Source organism: Lipotes vexillifer, unplaced genomic scaffold, assembly GCF_000442215.2.
Source record: "Lipotes vexillifer unplaced genomic scaffold, Lipotes_vexillifer_v1.1 scaffold851, whole genome shotgun sequence".
Lineage (NCBI taxonomy): Eukaryota > Metazoa > Chordata > Mammalia > Artiodactyla > Lipotidae > Lipotes > Lipotes vexillifer.
The window spans coordinates 340550-358489 of record NW_006778810.1 but is presented as its reverse complement, the minus strand read 5'-3'; positions in this window follow the sequence as shown (position 1 = coordinate 358489).

Sequence of the window (17940 nt, the reverse complement as noted above, 5' to 3'; positions counted from 1 at the left end):
CTGGTTGGGGAACTAAGATCTCTCATGCTGAGGATCCAGCAAAAAAACAGAAAAACTCAGACTTAGAGAACAAATGTACGTTACTAGAGAGTGGTGATAGAACTCCCTGGTATACATAGGTCCTTTTTGATTATCTCTTTTATTGGAATACAGTGTATTTGTTAATTCTATCCCTCTAATCTATCACTTGACCCCTTCTGTCCTTTTTGGCAAGCATATGTTTGCTTTCCAACTCAATGAGCCTGTTTCAGTGTTCTCTAATTAGTTCAATGTTGTGTATTTTTTTATTCCACCTATAAGCAATATGATATTAGATTTTAAAAATCTGATTTAATTTCTTTAGTATGATTATCTCTAGGTTTTCAATGTGCCTGCAAATGGCATAATATCATTTACTTAAATGTCTGAGTGTTAGTGCATTGCTTACATGTGTCAGTTCTTTATCTGTTCATCCAGCCTAGACATTTGTGTGCCTACATGTTTTGGCTCGTGTAAATGGTGCTACAGTGCACACTTGGGTGCATATGTCTTTTCAAATTCTGGTTTTCTGCACATATACTCTTAGGGGTGGCAATGGCAGATCATATGGTAGCTCAGATTTCAAGTTTGAAAGCACTTCCATGTTGTTCTCTAAATTGGCTGTTAAAATTTGCAACCCACCAGCACAGTAAAAGGGTTTGCATTTCTCCGTGCCCTCTACATCATTTATTCATAGTACATTTTCAATGATCACCTTTCCAACTGGTGCAAGGAGATCCCTCATTGTGATTATGATTTGAATGTCTCTGCTAACTGCTATGTTGAGCATGTGCTTATGGGCTGTTTTTTTTTTTTTTTTTTTTTTTTTTTTTTTTTTGCGATATGTGGGCCTCTCACTGTCGTGGCCTTTCCCGTTGCCGGATGCGCAAGCTCAGCGCCCATGGCTCACGGGCCCCGCCGCTCCGCGGCATGTGGGATCCTCCCGGACCGGGGCACGAACCCGTATCCCCTGCATCGGCAGGCGGACTCTCAACCACTGCGCCACCAGGGAGGCCCTGGGCTGTTTTTACTCATAATTAGTGTGAGTAGAATTTACCTGTTGAAAATGTCTCCTTTGAAAGTTGGCCCTGTTTTCAATGATTTTGGAACACTTAAGCCTGGACATTTTGTGATGTCAAGTATCATTTAGAGCCCAGGAGTCCTTGGGAATATTAAGTGCACATAAGAAATCTTTTTGAGGTTCCTTTGCAAGAAACGTTCATGAGGCGCAGGATTTCCTCAGACTGAACTCTGCTTAGGCCAGCAGCCAGAGCCTTACGGGAAATCCTCTTTGGGGTTTATAAATTAGAAAGGAATGTGCAGAACAAACACTCAAATCTTCTGCCTCATTATGACAGTTTAATTAATTAGAAAAATTTCTTTTTTTTTTTTTGGAATAACATTGATATACAGTATTATGTATGTTGTAGGGATACAGAACCATTTTCAGTTATACATATACACATATGTATACATGTTTGGCTTCTTTGCCCGTTTAGGTTATTAGAGAGTGTTGATAGTCATTCCTAGGTATACATAGGTTCTTGTTGATATTTAGTTATACGAAATATTTTGTATTTTTAATCCCATCGTTGTAATGTATCCCGTAACCCCTTCTGTCCCATTAGGTAACTATAAGTTTCGGGGTTTTTTAACTCTCTGAGACTGTTTATGTTTTTCAATTATTTAAATACTGTGTCTTTATAGATTCCAACTATAAGTGAGTTCATATAATATTTGTCTTACTGATTCTCACTTACTTCACTTCGTATGATTATCTGTAAGTTTATCTATGTTCCTGCAATTGGCATTATTTCATTCTTTTGCATGGAGGAATTGTATACCACTGTGTACATGGATCATTTCTTTTTTATCTGTTCATCTGTCCATGGACATTTTGTATGTCTCCACATCTTGGGTATTGTAAATGATGCTGCTGTGCCCACTTGAGTGCGTGTGGTTTTTCAACTTCTGGACTTGTCAGCCTATAATTTTAGGGGAAACTCTTCAGGATCATAGGGTAGCGCTCTTTTTAGCTTTTAAAGGTACATCTTTAATGTTCTCTCTAGTGGCTGTTACCATTTATTTCCCACCAGCTCCATAAAAGGATTTCCTTTTCTTCATGCCCTTTCCACCATTCATTCATTTTTAATTTTGGTGATGGCCTTTTACTCTGGTGCAAGGTGATCTCTCACTGTAGTTTTGATTTGCATGTCTATGCTAATTGCTGTGTTGAGTATGTTTTTATATGCTGTTTTTCTTCATATTACCTGTGCGAGTAGAATTTACCCGATTCAATTGCCTTCTTGAACGTCTTCCCCTTTTCAGTGACATTCGAATACTTTCGCATGGACAGTTTTTGATGTCAGGTATCATTTAGGACCCTGCAGTCCTTGTCAATACAAAGTGCTCCTAAGCAAGCGTTTCGAGGTTGCTTTTGCGGGAAATGGCCACTAGGCTGCAGTATGTCCTCGGACCCAACTCTGGTTACCCCAGCAACCAGACACTAAGGGGAAATTCTGTTTCCGGCTTCTCACGTGGAGTGGAATGTGACAGTACAAACACCCAAATCTTGTGTCTCGTTACCACATTTTTAATTAGATTAATTTTTATTTTTTCTTGAAGGAACATTGATGGACAATGTTGTGTATGTTGTAGGTATAGAGAATATTTTTCCCTTATACATAGACATATATGTATGCATCTTCAGCTTCTTTTCCCTTATAGGTTACTAGAGAGTGTTGATAGAACTGCCTGGTATACATAGGTCCTTGCTGATTACTTCTTTTATTGGAAATACTGCGTATTTGTTATTTCCATCGTCCTAATTAATCCCTTCACCCTAATTAATCCCTTCACCCTTCCTGTCCTTTGTAGTAACCACTTGTTTGATTTCCAAGTCCCTTAGTCTGTTTCAGTGTTCTCTAATTGGTTCAATGGTGTGTGTTTCTCAATTCCAGCTAGAAGTGATATCATACGTTATTAGATTTTAAGATTCTGATTTACCTTATTTAGTATGATTATCTCTAGGTTTTCCGTGTTCCTGCAAATGGCAAAATTTCACTTATTTAAATATCTGAGTCATATTGCATTGCAAACATGTGTCACTTCTTCTTTAGCTGTTCATCTGGCCATAGACATTTTGTGCACCTCCATGTTTTGGCTCGTGTAAATGGTGCTGCAGTGCCCACTTGGGTGCACATATCTTTTCGAATTCTGGTTATCTCCGCATATACACTTAGGTTACCAATGGTGAATCTTATGGTAGCTCTAATTTTAAGTTTAAAGGCACTTCCATAATGTTCTCTAATTTAGCTGTTAGAATTTGCAACCCAACAGCACAATGAAAGGGTTTGCACTTCTCTATGCCCTCTACATCATTTATTCATTGTCAATTTTTGATGATGGCCTTCTGACAGGTGCAAGGTGACACCTCGTGGTGAGTTTGATTTGCACGTGTCTGCAAATTACTATGTTGAGCACATGCTTATGGGCTGTTTTTATTCATATTCTGCATGAGTAGAATTTACCTGTTGAAAATGCTTTCGCTGAAAGTCGGCCCTGTGTTGTTGTTTTTTTTTTTTGCGGTACGCGGGCCTCTCACTGTTGTGGCCTCTCCCGTTGCGGAGCACAGGCTCCGGACGCGCAGGCTCAGCGGCCATGGCTCACGGGCCCAGCCACTCCACACGGCATGTGGGATCTTCCCGGACCAGGGCACGACCCCGCGTCCCCTGCCTGCATGGGCAGGCGGACTTTCAACCACTGCGCCACCAGGGAAGCCCGGCCCTGTTTTCATTGATTATGAAACACTTAAATCTGGATATTTTGTGATCTCAGATACCATTTAGAGCCCAGCAGTCCTTGGGAATATTAAGTGCCCAGAAGCATCTTTTTGAGGTTGCTTTTGCAGGAAACGTTCTTAAGGCACAAGATTTCTTCCGACCCAATTCTCCCTAAGCCAGCAACCTGAGCCTTAGGGGACATCTTGTTTGGAGCTTGTAAGTTAGAGACGAACGTGCAGAACCAGCATTCAAATCTTGTGTCTCATTATAACAGTTTAATTAATTAGATTAATTTCTCTTTTTTGTAATAACATTCATATACAGTATTATTTATGTCAGGAATACGGAGCCATTTTCAGTTAGTCATATACATATGTCTATACATGTTCGGTTTCTTTTCCCGTTTAGGTTATTAGAGAGTGTTGATAGCCATTCCTAAGGTATACAAAGATTCTTACGGAAAATCCAGTTTATACGAAATATTTTGTATTTTGAATTGCATTGTCCTAATGTATCCCTTGACCCCATCTGCCACATTAGGTAACCATAAGTTTGGATTTTTCTTAAGCCCCTGAGACTGTTTGATTTTCAATTATTCCAGTGATATATATGTATAGATTCCAGGTATAAGTGAGATCATATAATATTTGTCTTTCTGAATCTCACTTAGTTCACTTAGTATGATTATCTTTAGGTTTATCTATGATCCTGCAATTGGCATTATTTCATGCTTTTGCATGGAGGAATTGTATACCGTTGTGTACATGTATCACTTCTATTTTATCTGTTCTTCTGTCCGTGGACATTTTGTATGTCTCCTCATCTTGGGTATTGTAAACGGTGGTGCCGTGCACACTTGGGTGCATGTGTTTTTTCGAATTCTGGACTTGTTGGCCTATAATCTTAGGGGAAACTGCAGAATCATAGGGTAGCATTCTTTTTAGCTTTTAAAGGCTCATCTTTAATGTTCTCTCTAGTGGCTGTTACCATTTATTTCTCACCAGGTCCGTAAAAGGATTTCCTTTGCTCCATGCCCTCTCCACCATTTATTCACTGTAAAGTTTGGTGATGGCATTTTAGTGCGGTGCAAGGTGATCTCTAATTGTAGTTTTGATTTGCATGTCTCTGCTAATTGATACACTGAATGTGTTTTTACAGGCTCTTTTTCTTCATATACCCGTGTGAGTAGAATTTACCTGATTCAATTGCCTTCTTGAATGTCTGCCCCCTTTTCAATGATTTTCAAACACTTTCGCCTGGATATTTGTTGATGTCAGGTATCATGTTGGCCCCTGAAGTCGTTATGAATACAAAGTGCCCCCAAGGAAGCGTTTTGAGGTTGCTTTTGCGGAAAATGGCCACCAGGCGTCAGTATTTCCTCGGGACCTACTCTGGTTACCCCGGCAACCAGACACTAAGGGGAAATTCCGCTTGGGGCTTCTAACTTAGAGTGGAATGTGACAGTACAAACACCCAAATCTTGTGTCTCATTGCCACATTTTTAATTAGAATAATTTTTACTTTTTCTTGGTGGAACTTTGATGTACAGTGTGGAGTATGTTGTAGGTATAGTGAATCGTTTTCCCTTATACGTATCCACATATTCTGTGCATCTTTGGCTTCTTTTCCCATATAGGTTACTAGAGACTGTTGATACAACTCCCTGGTATACATAGGTCCTTGTTGATTATCTCTTTTATTGGAAAATTGCATATTTATTATTTCCATTGTCCTAATTTATCCTTTGACCCCCTTTTGTCCTTTTTTTAACCATATGTGTGATTTCTAAGTCCATGAGTCCCTGAGTTTATGTGTTCTCTTATTTGTTCAATGGTGTGTATTTTTAGATTCCACCTATAAGTGATATCATATGGTATTAGTCTTTCTGATTCTGACTTACTTTATTTAGTATGATTATCTCTAGGTTTTCTGTGTTCCTGCAAATGGCATAATTTCATTTATTTAAATGTCTGAGGGACTTCCCTGGTGGTGCAGTTGTTAAGAATCCGCCTGCCAATGCAGGGGACACGGGTTCGAGCCCTGGTCCGGGAAGATCCCACATGCTGTGGAGCAATTAAGCCCATGTGCTACAACTATTGAGCCTGTGCTCTGGAGCCCGTGAGCCACAAGTACTGAACCCAGGTACCACAAGTATTGAAGCTTGCACACCTAGAGCCCGTGCTCTGCGACAAGAGAAGCCACTGCAACGAGAAGCCTGCGCCCCACAACAAAGAGTAGCCCCAGCTCATTGCAACCAGAGAGAGCTCGTGCATAGCAACGAAGACCCAGTGCAGCCAAAAATAAAAATAAATAAATAAATAAATGTATATTTTAAATGTCTAGGGCTTCCCTGGTGGTGCAGTGGTTAAGAATCCGCCTGCCAATGCAGGGGACACGGGTTTGAGCCCTGGTCCAGGAAGATCCCACATGCCGTGGAGCAACTAAGCCCATGCTCCACAACTACTGAGCCTGTGCTCTAGAGCCTGCGAGCCACAACTACTGAAGCCCGCGCGCCTAGAGCCCGTGCTCCACAGCAAAGAGAAGCCACCGCAATGAGAAGCCCACACACCACAACAAAGAGTAGCCCCTGCTCATCACAACTAGAGAAAGCCCGCGCACAGCAATGAAGACCCAGTGCAGCCAAAAAATAATTAATTTTTTAAAATGTCTGAGTCATATTTTGTTGCATACATATATTAGTTCTTCTTTTTCTGTTCACCTGGCCATGGACATTTTTTATGCCTCCGTGTTTTGGCTCGTGTAAATGGTGCTGCAGTGAACTCTGAGTGCATATGTCTTTTTGAATTCTGGTTGTCTCTGCATATACTCCTAAGGGTAGCAATGGTGGATCATGTGGGATCTCTCCTTTTAGGTTTGAAGGCACTTCCATAATGTTGTCTATAGTGGCTGTTACAATTTGTATCTCACCAGCACAATAAATGGGTTTGCATTTCTCCTTGCCCTCTACGTCATTTATTCATTTTCAATTTTTGATGATTGCCTTACCAACTGGTGAAGGTGAATCCTCATTTTGATTTAGATTTGCATGTCTCTGCTAATTGCTGTGTTGAACATGTTCTTATGGGCTATTTTAATTCATAAACAGTGTGAGTAGAATTTACCTGTTGAAATTGCCTTCTTGAAAGTCTGCCCTCTTTTCAATGATTTTTGAACACCTAGCCCTGGACATTTTGTGATGTCAGGCATCATTTAGAGTCCAGAAGTCCTTGTGAATATTAAGTGCCCATAAGCAGTCTTTTTGAGGTTGCTTTTGTGGCAAATGGTCATTAAGGCCAGCATTTCCTCAGGCCCAACTCTGCTTATGCCAGCAACCAGAGTCTTAGCGGAAATCCTGTTTGGGGCTTGTAAAAAAACAGGAATGTGCTAGAAGAAACACTCAAATCTTGTGTCTCATTACTACTTTTTAATAAATTAATTTCTTCTTTTTGGAGTGACATTGATATACAATGTTGTGTATGTTGTAGGGATACAGAACCATTTTCAGTTATACATATATACATATCTCTGCATGTTTGGCTTCTTTTCCCATTTAGTTTATTAGAGAGTGTTGATAGCCCTTCCTTGGTGTACGTAGATCCCTGTTGAATATCTATTTTATATGAAATAGTATGTATTTGTTAATTCTCCTAATTTATCCCATGACCCCTTCGTCCGGTTGGTAACCATATTTTTTTTTCTAGGTTCCTGTGTCTGCTCATGTTTCCTCAATTATTTCAATCATGTGCATTTTTAGATTCCAGCTATACGTTATATCATATTATATTTGTCTTTCTGATACTTACTTAGTATGATTATCTCTAGGTTTATCTACGTTCCTTCAAATGGCATTATTTCATTCTTTTACATGGCGGAGTCATATACCACTGTGTACGTGTATCACTTTTTTTTTTATCTCTTCATCTATCCATGGACATTTTTTATGTCTCCACATCTTGAATATTGTAAACGGTGCTGCAGTGCAAGCTTGGGTTCATGTGTCTTTCGAATTCTGGTTTTCTCTGCATATACTCTTTGTGGTAGCACTGCCGGATCATACGTTAGGTGTCTTTTTACCTTTTAAAGGCACTTCCATAATGTTCTCTATTGTGGCTGTTCCACATTTACATCCTACCATCACCGTAAAAGGGTTTCCTTTTCTCAAAGCCCCTCTCAACCATTTATTCATTGTGATTTTTATGATGGCCTTTGAGACCAGTGCAATGTGTTCCCTCCTTGTTGTTTGATTTCCATGTCTCTGCTGATTGCTATTTTTACTGAGTCCAATTTCACTACTTTCGCCACACAACAGGCCAATGAATCGGAGACGACGTGTTGAGGCAAAGAATACTTTATTTGGAAAGCCGGCAGACCAACATGATAGCGATGGCAGCCCTGTGTCTCAAAAAACCATCTTATCAGGGTTTGGATGCCAGTTTCTTTTACAGCACAGAGAGTGGGAGGAATTGAGGCAGTAAAGTAAAAAGGCCTTAAATTTTGCAATATTCCCTGGAATGGCCAGCCTCAGGGAGGGGATGTGTTAATTTCTTCTTTCTTGCATCCATCCACAGGTGGGCAGGGTCAGATTGTCTCCTTGTGAGCTGAACAGAGGCACTTTAGTTAACATTCAGGCAGAGGGGCAGTATTCCCTGAGGTGGGCCATTATGTATGATTATTATAACAAAAGCAACAAAAAAGAAAGCTTAAAGTCAAAGAAACAGATGGAACATGGAGTCCGATTTAGCTCTTCCCTGTTACAATTCCCCACTGTCAATGTACATGCCACAATCTTGTGGAAAAAGGGGTGACAACGTTTTAACTGTTCTGTCAGATGGATCTTTCTGGGAGTTTCTGCCTTCGGTTCAGTGTTCCAAATGTTGAGATTTTTCTTTTGTTCTGCTTTGGAAGTGTCTACTTTACATCTGTAGACTGAAAAAATATTTACAAACTTAAAGTTGAGATTTATCAGGAATTTTGAGGGCTTCAAGCCTGGAGACCACATCTCAAGTTAAGGAATTTAGTGCAAGTGTCAGGGCTCATGGAAATAATTCTTTTGATATGCACCACACCTATCTGTGGCCTGTATGCTGTATTTTCACATCCTGAGTTTCCTCAGGGCTTACCGCAGGGAGTGGCTGCAGTCTGATGGCTGCTGACGGCAGGTATTCTTCTCCCTGAGTTTTCTCAAGGTTCACTGGCTCATGTTGGAGAGCTGCAGTCGCTGATGATTGAGCCTCTCCTCTTGGTCAGGAATTTGACCAATATTTGAGAGACATTTTATGATCAAATTTTGTCCCATGGTGCTGGGAGGCTCATCCCAGATCAGGTGAAAAATCTTGATATACCACTCCAGGTGCTAATTTTCGGATTAGGCCCTATCGATATTTAAAGATTCTCTGGATCCTCTATCTAATTATGATCCAGGAGACATTTTCCCTTGTTGTTTCTTCCCATACCTAGAATCACATTATTACAATTATTTTATGCTATAAATGTGATCTATTTCTGTAAGATGGTTAGCTATAGAAGTTTTGTTGGAGGCTTGGTTATACACTGGGTACTGCAAGAGACAACAATCTTATAAAATAGACAAGATATAAGTAATGTAGATAGTAACCTTGACAAAGACAGGGAGACAGCAGGGAGACACAAAGCACAAGCAATTTTGAATTTTGAAATTCGAACAATTCAATTTTGAAACAAAGAACAAATTAAAACAGTGGTTAACATAATATCAAGTTCACAGGAGAGTCAGCTGGAGACAAATTCTGGCAGGATCAGGTAGAGAGAAAAAGATAAAAGTTTCCTCTTTGTTTACAAAGGCATACTTTATCAACTTGTTGTAGGTCATAGCATAAGAGAAAAGGTTCTTCCTAAAAACAAAGATTAAAGCTGTTGCAGCAATAATAGAAATGAAGTTTTCCCTCTCCTGAGAATAAGGAAAATAAAGCTAACAGTGAACAGGCTAGAGAAGAAACATAGCCTGGCCTGAAAGAGTTAATCACTCCTACTTTTTTTTTTTTTAACTGTTACTATCTGTAACTAGACATGTACTTCACAAAGCTAACCTATTACTCTTTAAGAGTTACATCCTTCACTCCCTTGTAGCAAATCACCCCTTGTAGTATTTGCATTTCAGAAAAAAGTCAGAGGCTGTTAACCCAGAGACAAATGGACCCAATTACCAGGCTGCCTGACGCCAGCTGTGACTGTTTTGAAATAATGCAGGAAGAAGAAGAATGCAAGACCTTTGCTACTTTGATCCTTATCATATACCCTGGACTGCGAGCCCCACATATAAAATCTTCTCCGATCCCCAAAGGAGCGCACGGTTCTTGAGGTGCTAGCCTGCTGTGTCTTCCCCTCTGCCTGGTAGAAAGAGCCATCTCTCTCTTCCTCCACAATCTATGTCTCTGTATTTCTGTTCAGCATCGGTGCACAGAGAAGCCGAGATTTCAGCAACAAAGCCAAGTATATTTCCCAAAGTCATAAAGTTATAAATCATATTTACCAGTTCATTCAGTCCCATGTAATTAATTCCCATTCATCTGGATGAAATAATCATGTTTCCCATTAGTTTTGTCCTTTGTTACCCAGTCCAGTGATATTTTCTAAAGGCTATCAGAAAGTTATATCTGTTAAAAAGTTCCTTTTTATCAGTCTTCTTGAAAATCCTCATTTTGTAAAATCATCAGGACAAAACTTAAAACAGCATGGCTAAAGATTTGCGTACAATGTAATTAGCAGGAAACTTGGATATACCATTTTAGGATAGCTAGTATTATGATTGATAACTTATCAGGATATATCAGATTTAGGGATTCCATATAAATTTTGGAATATCTATATAAATGGCATTTACCCATACACTATAACCTAAGGTTCATATCCAATCACTTGACAAAGTTTTTAAAGTAATTTTAACATACCAAATAAACTTAGTTTGACATTTCTCACTGAGATGTTCTTTCGAAGTGCCCCAGAGTCAACTGGAGGCTAAAAAACCTTGGTCAGATTTTTGATATTTGGGAAATTTGTTAAAAATATCAAAAATGTTTTAAAACACAACAGGGTCAGTAGGTCACTGTGAAAGAATACTTATTCATTTAACCGAAGTCACAAAATGATTAAAAGAAAACAAATACAGATCACCTAAGGGCACAGAAATTTATATAATCTGTTATCAAAAGGAGCACTTGTAACAGAGAGAGATCAAATTCCAGTCTTGTATTAGCTTACTTAACAATTCATTTACTTAGTTAACTTCAATCTAAATTTAGTTAATCCTGACCATATATAAAACTTTCCAGTAATGCTGAAATATTTTATTATTTTCAGTTGCTTTAATTATATATTTAAATTAGAATCCCTGACTCTTAAAAACCTTAATTTCTAGTGACAACCAAGAGGCAAGTAATAGTTACCAAAATCTGGAGAAACTATTTAGATGATTTTTAGAACATAATTATTTTGATAGTTTACCTAAAAGCTCTTATTTCATTTACATTTAATATTTCATCATTATCAAGTTATTTTTCTTGCTGACAAATTTGCAACAGATATAACAAGATTTCATTTAACTTTTTTTAAATCTAGGTGCAGTGAAAGTACTATACTTAATGTTGGTGGCTCTAAAGACATGTCTATATTAATTAGATCAACAAACTTAAACAATAATACCAGGCATTAATTTAATACTAAATATTTCCCAGTTCATGTGAACCTGAAACTCATTTAGCTTAATTTCTCTTGTAGTTAGAATCGTTTGGTATGTAAGCAATTACTTTTCTTTAAGCCAATTAAATAGAGCTCATTTACAGATTAACCTCAGCAATGGTATCCAAAGACAAATACACATACAAACAGAGACATCATAGTTCTCATTTCAAAAGTTCAGCCCTGAGTCAGGTACAGCAATGTAAAACCCATCAGTTTACAAAAGAGTTTGGATTAAAGTTGGGTTTCTGGCAGATGGAACAAATCAAGCTCTTGTCTAGATGGCTAAACCCTTTCTACTAATAATTATGGAAAACAAGTTAAGTTCTAAATTGCTGTACTCTTTTTCAAAATTTGCATTTTAAAAAGATGGCAGAGATAAGGGTTTTTGAGAAGACCAGATAGGACATTTGTATCTCAAAGATACAGGCAAGTTTCTCCTAGGATGACTTTTGTTTTCCCTTTAATATTTACAAGCCTCTTAAGATCACCCGTATTTATTAGAAAATCAATCAACTTGCTCCTCACTGTCAATGGTACCTGGGGCTTCTGTGGGGAAATCAGAATCAGACGCCTCAAGTACAAAGGAAATTGAACTTGAGTCCTGGCCTCTTACAGAATATCGGGGCAAGGGAAATTGCTCTGCTCTAGAAGTGGCTCCCGGTCCAAATTGGGTGCCCAGTTGGGTCTTAGATGGTGATACAAAACCAGGTCCCTGTGCCCTGGGGTTTACCATAGAAACTTCTGTTTGATTCCCATGGGTAGGGGAAACAGGAGGCAGTGTATATGTTGGCGGCATGGGAGGGGAGCAGTTGGAACTACTGCCGGTGCAGCCTGCTCGGCCATTGAAGGAGCTGGACAGGCTGGAGGGGGGTGTAAGTTTTGAAATAACATTTTTTTCCTCTTCCTTTGTAGAACAGATTTCCACTTGGGTTTCCCTTCAGACTGCTGCACCATAAGATGGCAGCCCTCTGACCCCTTTTCCTCCTGATGCAATAGCATAAATGCTCCTACATATGGAATCTCATCTCTTTTACGTGCTCTTTTTTTTTAAACATCTTTACTGAGGTATAATTGCTTTACATTGTTGTGTCAGTTGCTGCTGTGTAACAGTGAATCAGCTATACGTATACATATATCCCCATGTGCCCTCCCTCTTGCGTTTCCCTCCCACCGTCCCTATCCCACCCTTCTAGGTGGTCACAGAGCACCAAGATGATCTCCCTGTGCTATGCGGCTGCTTCCCACTAGCTATCTATTTTTCATTTGGTGGTGTATATATGTCACTGGAGAACAATATGGCAGTTCTTTAAAAAACTAAAAATAGAACTACCATATGGCCCAGCAATCCCACTACTGGGCATATACCCTGAGAAAACCATAATTCCCTGCTCTTTTGCAGAACATTTCTAACTGCGAGTGAGGCATTCAGAGGCCATCATTCTTCTCATCCTAAGATATACTGGGTCCACATCCTATTACAATAGTATATCATGTCTTTTATAGTCATAGAATCACCGCTATGTTTTGCCCGTTTATCTAATATATTCCCCAAAGTGCTCTCCTTTGGGATGGATGGAGTGTTTTCCACTTTTAAAAGTTTGATAACACCAAGACACAAAAGACGCAAATTCCAATACAAAAGGCACAAATTCTAGCATCGATGCACACAAAACCACGACAAAACCAATGAACTAGTTCCCAGATCAGGTAGACTTAACCCTGCAAAACCAAAGAACCTTTTCCCAGTGAACCGATTCCCAGAATCAGGTAGAGTTCGACAACAATTGCCCCCGCTAACAGGGTATTCCAACCAGATTGGCTAGTCCCATAAAGGAAAAGCCCAGACTGAGGGGGGAGTATGTTCCTGGTGTGCACGCCGGAGCGACTTACCCTCCAGAATCAGTCTGTCGACTCATAGCCCTAAATGGAACCGAAGTTCCCCAAATTGGAACCGAAGTTCCAGAATCGAATCGAGTCCATCAACTCGTAGCACCAAACTGAAGTTGGTCGGTTCCTTGCCTCAACTGCCAAGCTCTGGGGTAGCCGGTGTCGCTTCAGGGAACTTTGAAGGGAAGATCCTCAGGACTAATGGTCCCGGCAGCTGCTAGGGCCTTGCCCCAGTATTCCCTGACCAGGGCGGCTAGCCACGAGCAGCAAGGCTCCTGGCTGGCTAAGTCAAATTTTTTACCAAGTTCAAGCTCGCTCTGCTTGCCGCATGACAGGCCAATGAATCGGAGACGAGGTGTTGAGGCAAAGGAATACGACTTTATTCGGAAAGCCAGCAGACCGAAAAGATGGCAGATTAGTGTCTCTGAAAAACCATCTTAACTGGCGGGGCGGGGGTGGGGCGGAGGGGCGAGGGTTGCATGTCCGTTTCTTTTATAGCACAGAGAGGGAGAGGAGATGAAGAAGTAAAGTGAAAAGGCCATAAGCTTTGCAAATATCCCCTGGAATGGCCAGCCTTGGGGAGGGGATGTGTTAATTTCTTCTTTCTTGCAGCCATCCACAGGTGGACAGGGTCAGATTGTCTACCGGTAAGCTGAACCGAGGCACTTTAACATTCATGCAGAAGGGCAGGGTTCCCTGAGGCAGTCCATTATGTATGATTATAATAACAAAAGCAACGAAAAGCAAAGGTTAAAGTCAAAGAAACAGATGGAACGCGGAGTCCAATTTAGCTCTCCCCTTTACAAAACCATCTTTTTTACTTGCCTTTAGTCATGAAAAATCTAGTTTATGAGGTTTTTTTGGTCCAAAATTCATGACTATTGCTTTTATTATATGCTGGGGCATTTTTAGGATGGTTTTCATTAAATTTTTCATGTTCGGAAATTAAAGATGAGAGTAATTCCTCAGTGAGCATATTAAGTTGATTTTGTTTAATTAATACAGTTTATTACTTCTCAGTTGGAGAGGAACACTAAGATGGCTTTTCTTCAGTTATTGTTTCTTCCACCTCTTATATGTAACATTATCAAAGTTATTCATTTTACTGTAAAAATTAGATCAGGTGAAAATTTGGAGAATTCATAAGTCATGGGGTTGTTTAGGCATGAACAAACACGTGACTGTGATGGGTGTTTAATAGATTTTGTAAAATTAGGAGAAAAATATTCCAATTTGAATGATGCTGTAGCATGATGTAAAAGACAGAAAATGTACAAGATGAAGAATTGCATGATTTCGCATGTGGTGAGAGGGCACCTGTTCTCTGACTGCACAACTGACACAACCTAAATTTAGGAGAAAAATCTACTTGTTTCATTTCCTGATTATTTCCAGTTTGTTTTTTTTTTTTATCATTGTCATCCTTGCTACATATGAATCACAGTCACTGTCCTTCTTTGCTTTCATTATGGACACAGGGTTCCCACTGCTCTCCTCACCCCCGGTCATCCATGCAGGCCCTGGTAGTTTCTGATGTGTACTTTCAAAATTTCGAAAGCAATGAGAAATTTAAGTGATCAATTTGAGGTCACTTATACGATTCAAATACAACATTGTGATCACTTAATTGTGATAAGAGTGGAGCAGCTTCAATGGACCAGAGTTTTAACTCAGGCAGTTAGCACTAGGAGACTTGTAAAGACTGATAAAATAGGACAATGGTGTTTTTTTGTTTGGTTGGTTGGGTTTTTTTTTAGAGAGAGATACATAAGACTTGTTGAAAGTACATATGGAGAGTTCCTTGGAAATGTAGGGAGGAAAGGAATGTAGCAAGGAAGCTCCACATATTCACCCCAAGGTCTTAGGCAGCTGGTGGTGGTGTATTCAGATGTACAAATGGCAGAGATGGAGACTTGGCAAGTGTGCTGGGTTTCTGAGAATTCGGGAAATCTAATTCTGTCCTAGTGATTTAAAATATTTCCTGGGCAGTACTAAGGACTGGATGCTATTAGTAGACAGAGATTATTACATTTTTCCAGGCTTAGATCAGTGGCAGTTTGATGGAGATGGGGTGTGGAATGAAACAATCTTTGTGAACATAGCTTGAAATGTCCCGTGGCAGACTAGATGTGGAGATGAGGAAGACTTCCGGACACTGTAATAGGCAGGTCAGCATGGCATGTGCTGTGGTTTCACAGAAACCTAGGTGCCAGGTATATACCAGCAACATAAAATATATCTACTGTAAATGAGTGACCTTCCAGGGAAGCTGACCCACAGGTGGCAGGCAGCATCCTCACTTCCTCTCAACAGAGTGATGGCCTTGTCATGTGCTCTGGGATCTGTACCAGGTGTCACTTAGTTGGGGGAAAAGTTTATCAGTCAGAGGCAGTGAGCATTTCTTTTTCAAACAGTTTATTTGGTTTTTAGGCTAGAAGTTCTGAGTTTTTTCATAGCCCATACTGTCATAGCCCAATCTTGGTTTTTAGGCTAGAAGTTCTGAGTTTTTTCACAGCCCATACTGTCATAGCGCAATCTTGCCTGGAATGGGAAGAGGACTTTTTTCAGTTGTGCTAATTGATACAATGGACTTGGGTAGCAGTTTATGCTCACTTTTAACCTTGGTATAAGTAAAATATAATCATGTGTTTTTCTGTAGCTAGTGGTTTGTTTTCAGTTATACCAAGAACGGACTTATGCATATGCATAAAAAAGATGTACATTTGGTGTTATGTACACAGTGCATAGGTAGATGTTCATAGCTGAAAAAATGGCTGAGAAAATTTATGAGGTACTTTTATTTTTTCACTTATTCTCTCTGGTGTTGGCTACATGCAGGCACTTTACACATTTCTGTTCTCTCATAACCCTGGTATGGTTGCCCCACAGTCATATATATCACATTTCTTTATCTATGCTAGACACCAGGGAAGCAATAGATGGCACCTCAAATTTCTAGATGCCTAAATTAAATAAATAAATAAAACACAAATTGGGATCATCAAATTTTAGTGAGAATGAAGAGCAATTAATCTCCTGTATTGCTGATTGGAGAATTAAAAATATACCCAGTTAGGAAAACTGACTGACTTTTACTAATAAACATAAACCTTTACCCTATTAGGAAAAAAAAGTGAAGGTAAGCACAAAACAATGAAAAATCTCTGAACTTCTAAGATACCCTTCCATTCTGTATTCCTCCACCATCTATAGTTAGCTTCTATTGCATGCAAACGCTTTTTTAAATCAATGATAGGGAAACAGAACAAGAGACAGAAAGGTGAGTCCCAGTATCTGCATCCTCATGGTTATTAAGTACTGCAAGTGTAGCGCTACTAAAAACTGGTCTGGGGGAGCAGCATTGGCACAAAGAAGAAACTTGATAAAGATGCCAGTTCCTGGGCCCCACTCCAAACCTGCAGAATGACAATTTCTTCCATGGGTCCTGGAATGCTTTGTATGCATATTTAAATTAGAGAGGCACAATTACATAAATGCTTATCACTCTAGGCTTACAATAAAGATGACATGGTGAGTTATAATAACCAGTATCACCTGTGACCTTCACAGATTCTTCTTTTTTAAAAATTAATTAATTAATTAATTAGATTTTTGGCTGCATTTGGGTCTTTGTTGCTGTGTGCAGGCTTTCTCTAGTTGCGGTGAGCGTGGGCTATACTTCGTTGTGGTGTGCGGGCTTCTCAGTGCGGTGGCTTCTCTTGTTGCGGAGCTTGGGGTCTAGGTGCGCAGGCTTCAGTAGTTGTGGCATGTGGGCTCAGTAGTTGTGGCTCACAGGTTCTGGAGCGCAGGCTCAGTAGTTGTGGTGCACAGGCTTAGTTGCTCCGCAGCATGTGGGATCTTCCCGGACCAGGGCTCAAACCCATGTCCCCTGCATTGGCAGGCGGATTTGTAACCACTGAGCCACCTGGGAAGTCCTCCTTCACAGGTTCTGCCTGAGAGCACATTGAAAAAAAAAGAAGTATAATTGACCTACAATATTATATATGATTCAGGTGTACAACATAGTTTCAGGTGAACAGCATAATTTATATAGATTACAATAAATTTTTTTTAAACTGCATGCTTCAGGCAATTCCAGGGTGAAACCAGAGTTAAGCAAGAGGGCTCTCAGGTATATTTGTGGTGTGAGAGTTGAGTCCAACCTTTGGTTTAAGAAAAGGTAATAGAGTCTGTGTGGTCGGGTCAGGTCCTCGCAAACCACATTCCCCATTGCTGTAGCAGAATTAGTGGTTGACTGTGAGGCGGAAGGGCAGGTGAAAACAGGGAAGGAGAATATCACATTTTGGCCTCAAAATCTGCAAATTAGAAATTCTTCCTATGTATTTTAAAGGGGCTGTCAGGAAATACTATTTGGTGAAATCATTTTCTATAACATATAGTGTCCTCTCTTCTCTGCTGAACACAGTACTGGATTGGAAATTGTAGAATCCCCAGCATGAGTCATGTTCCTTTTCTAAATAAACAGGTCTTGCTCTCTCTAAGCTGAACCTGGTCACCTTTTTTGAGCAAAGGAAAG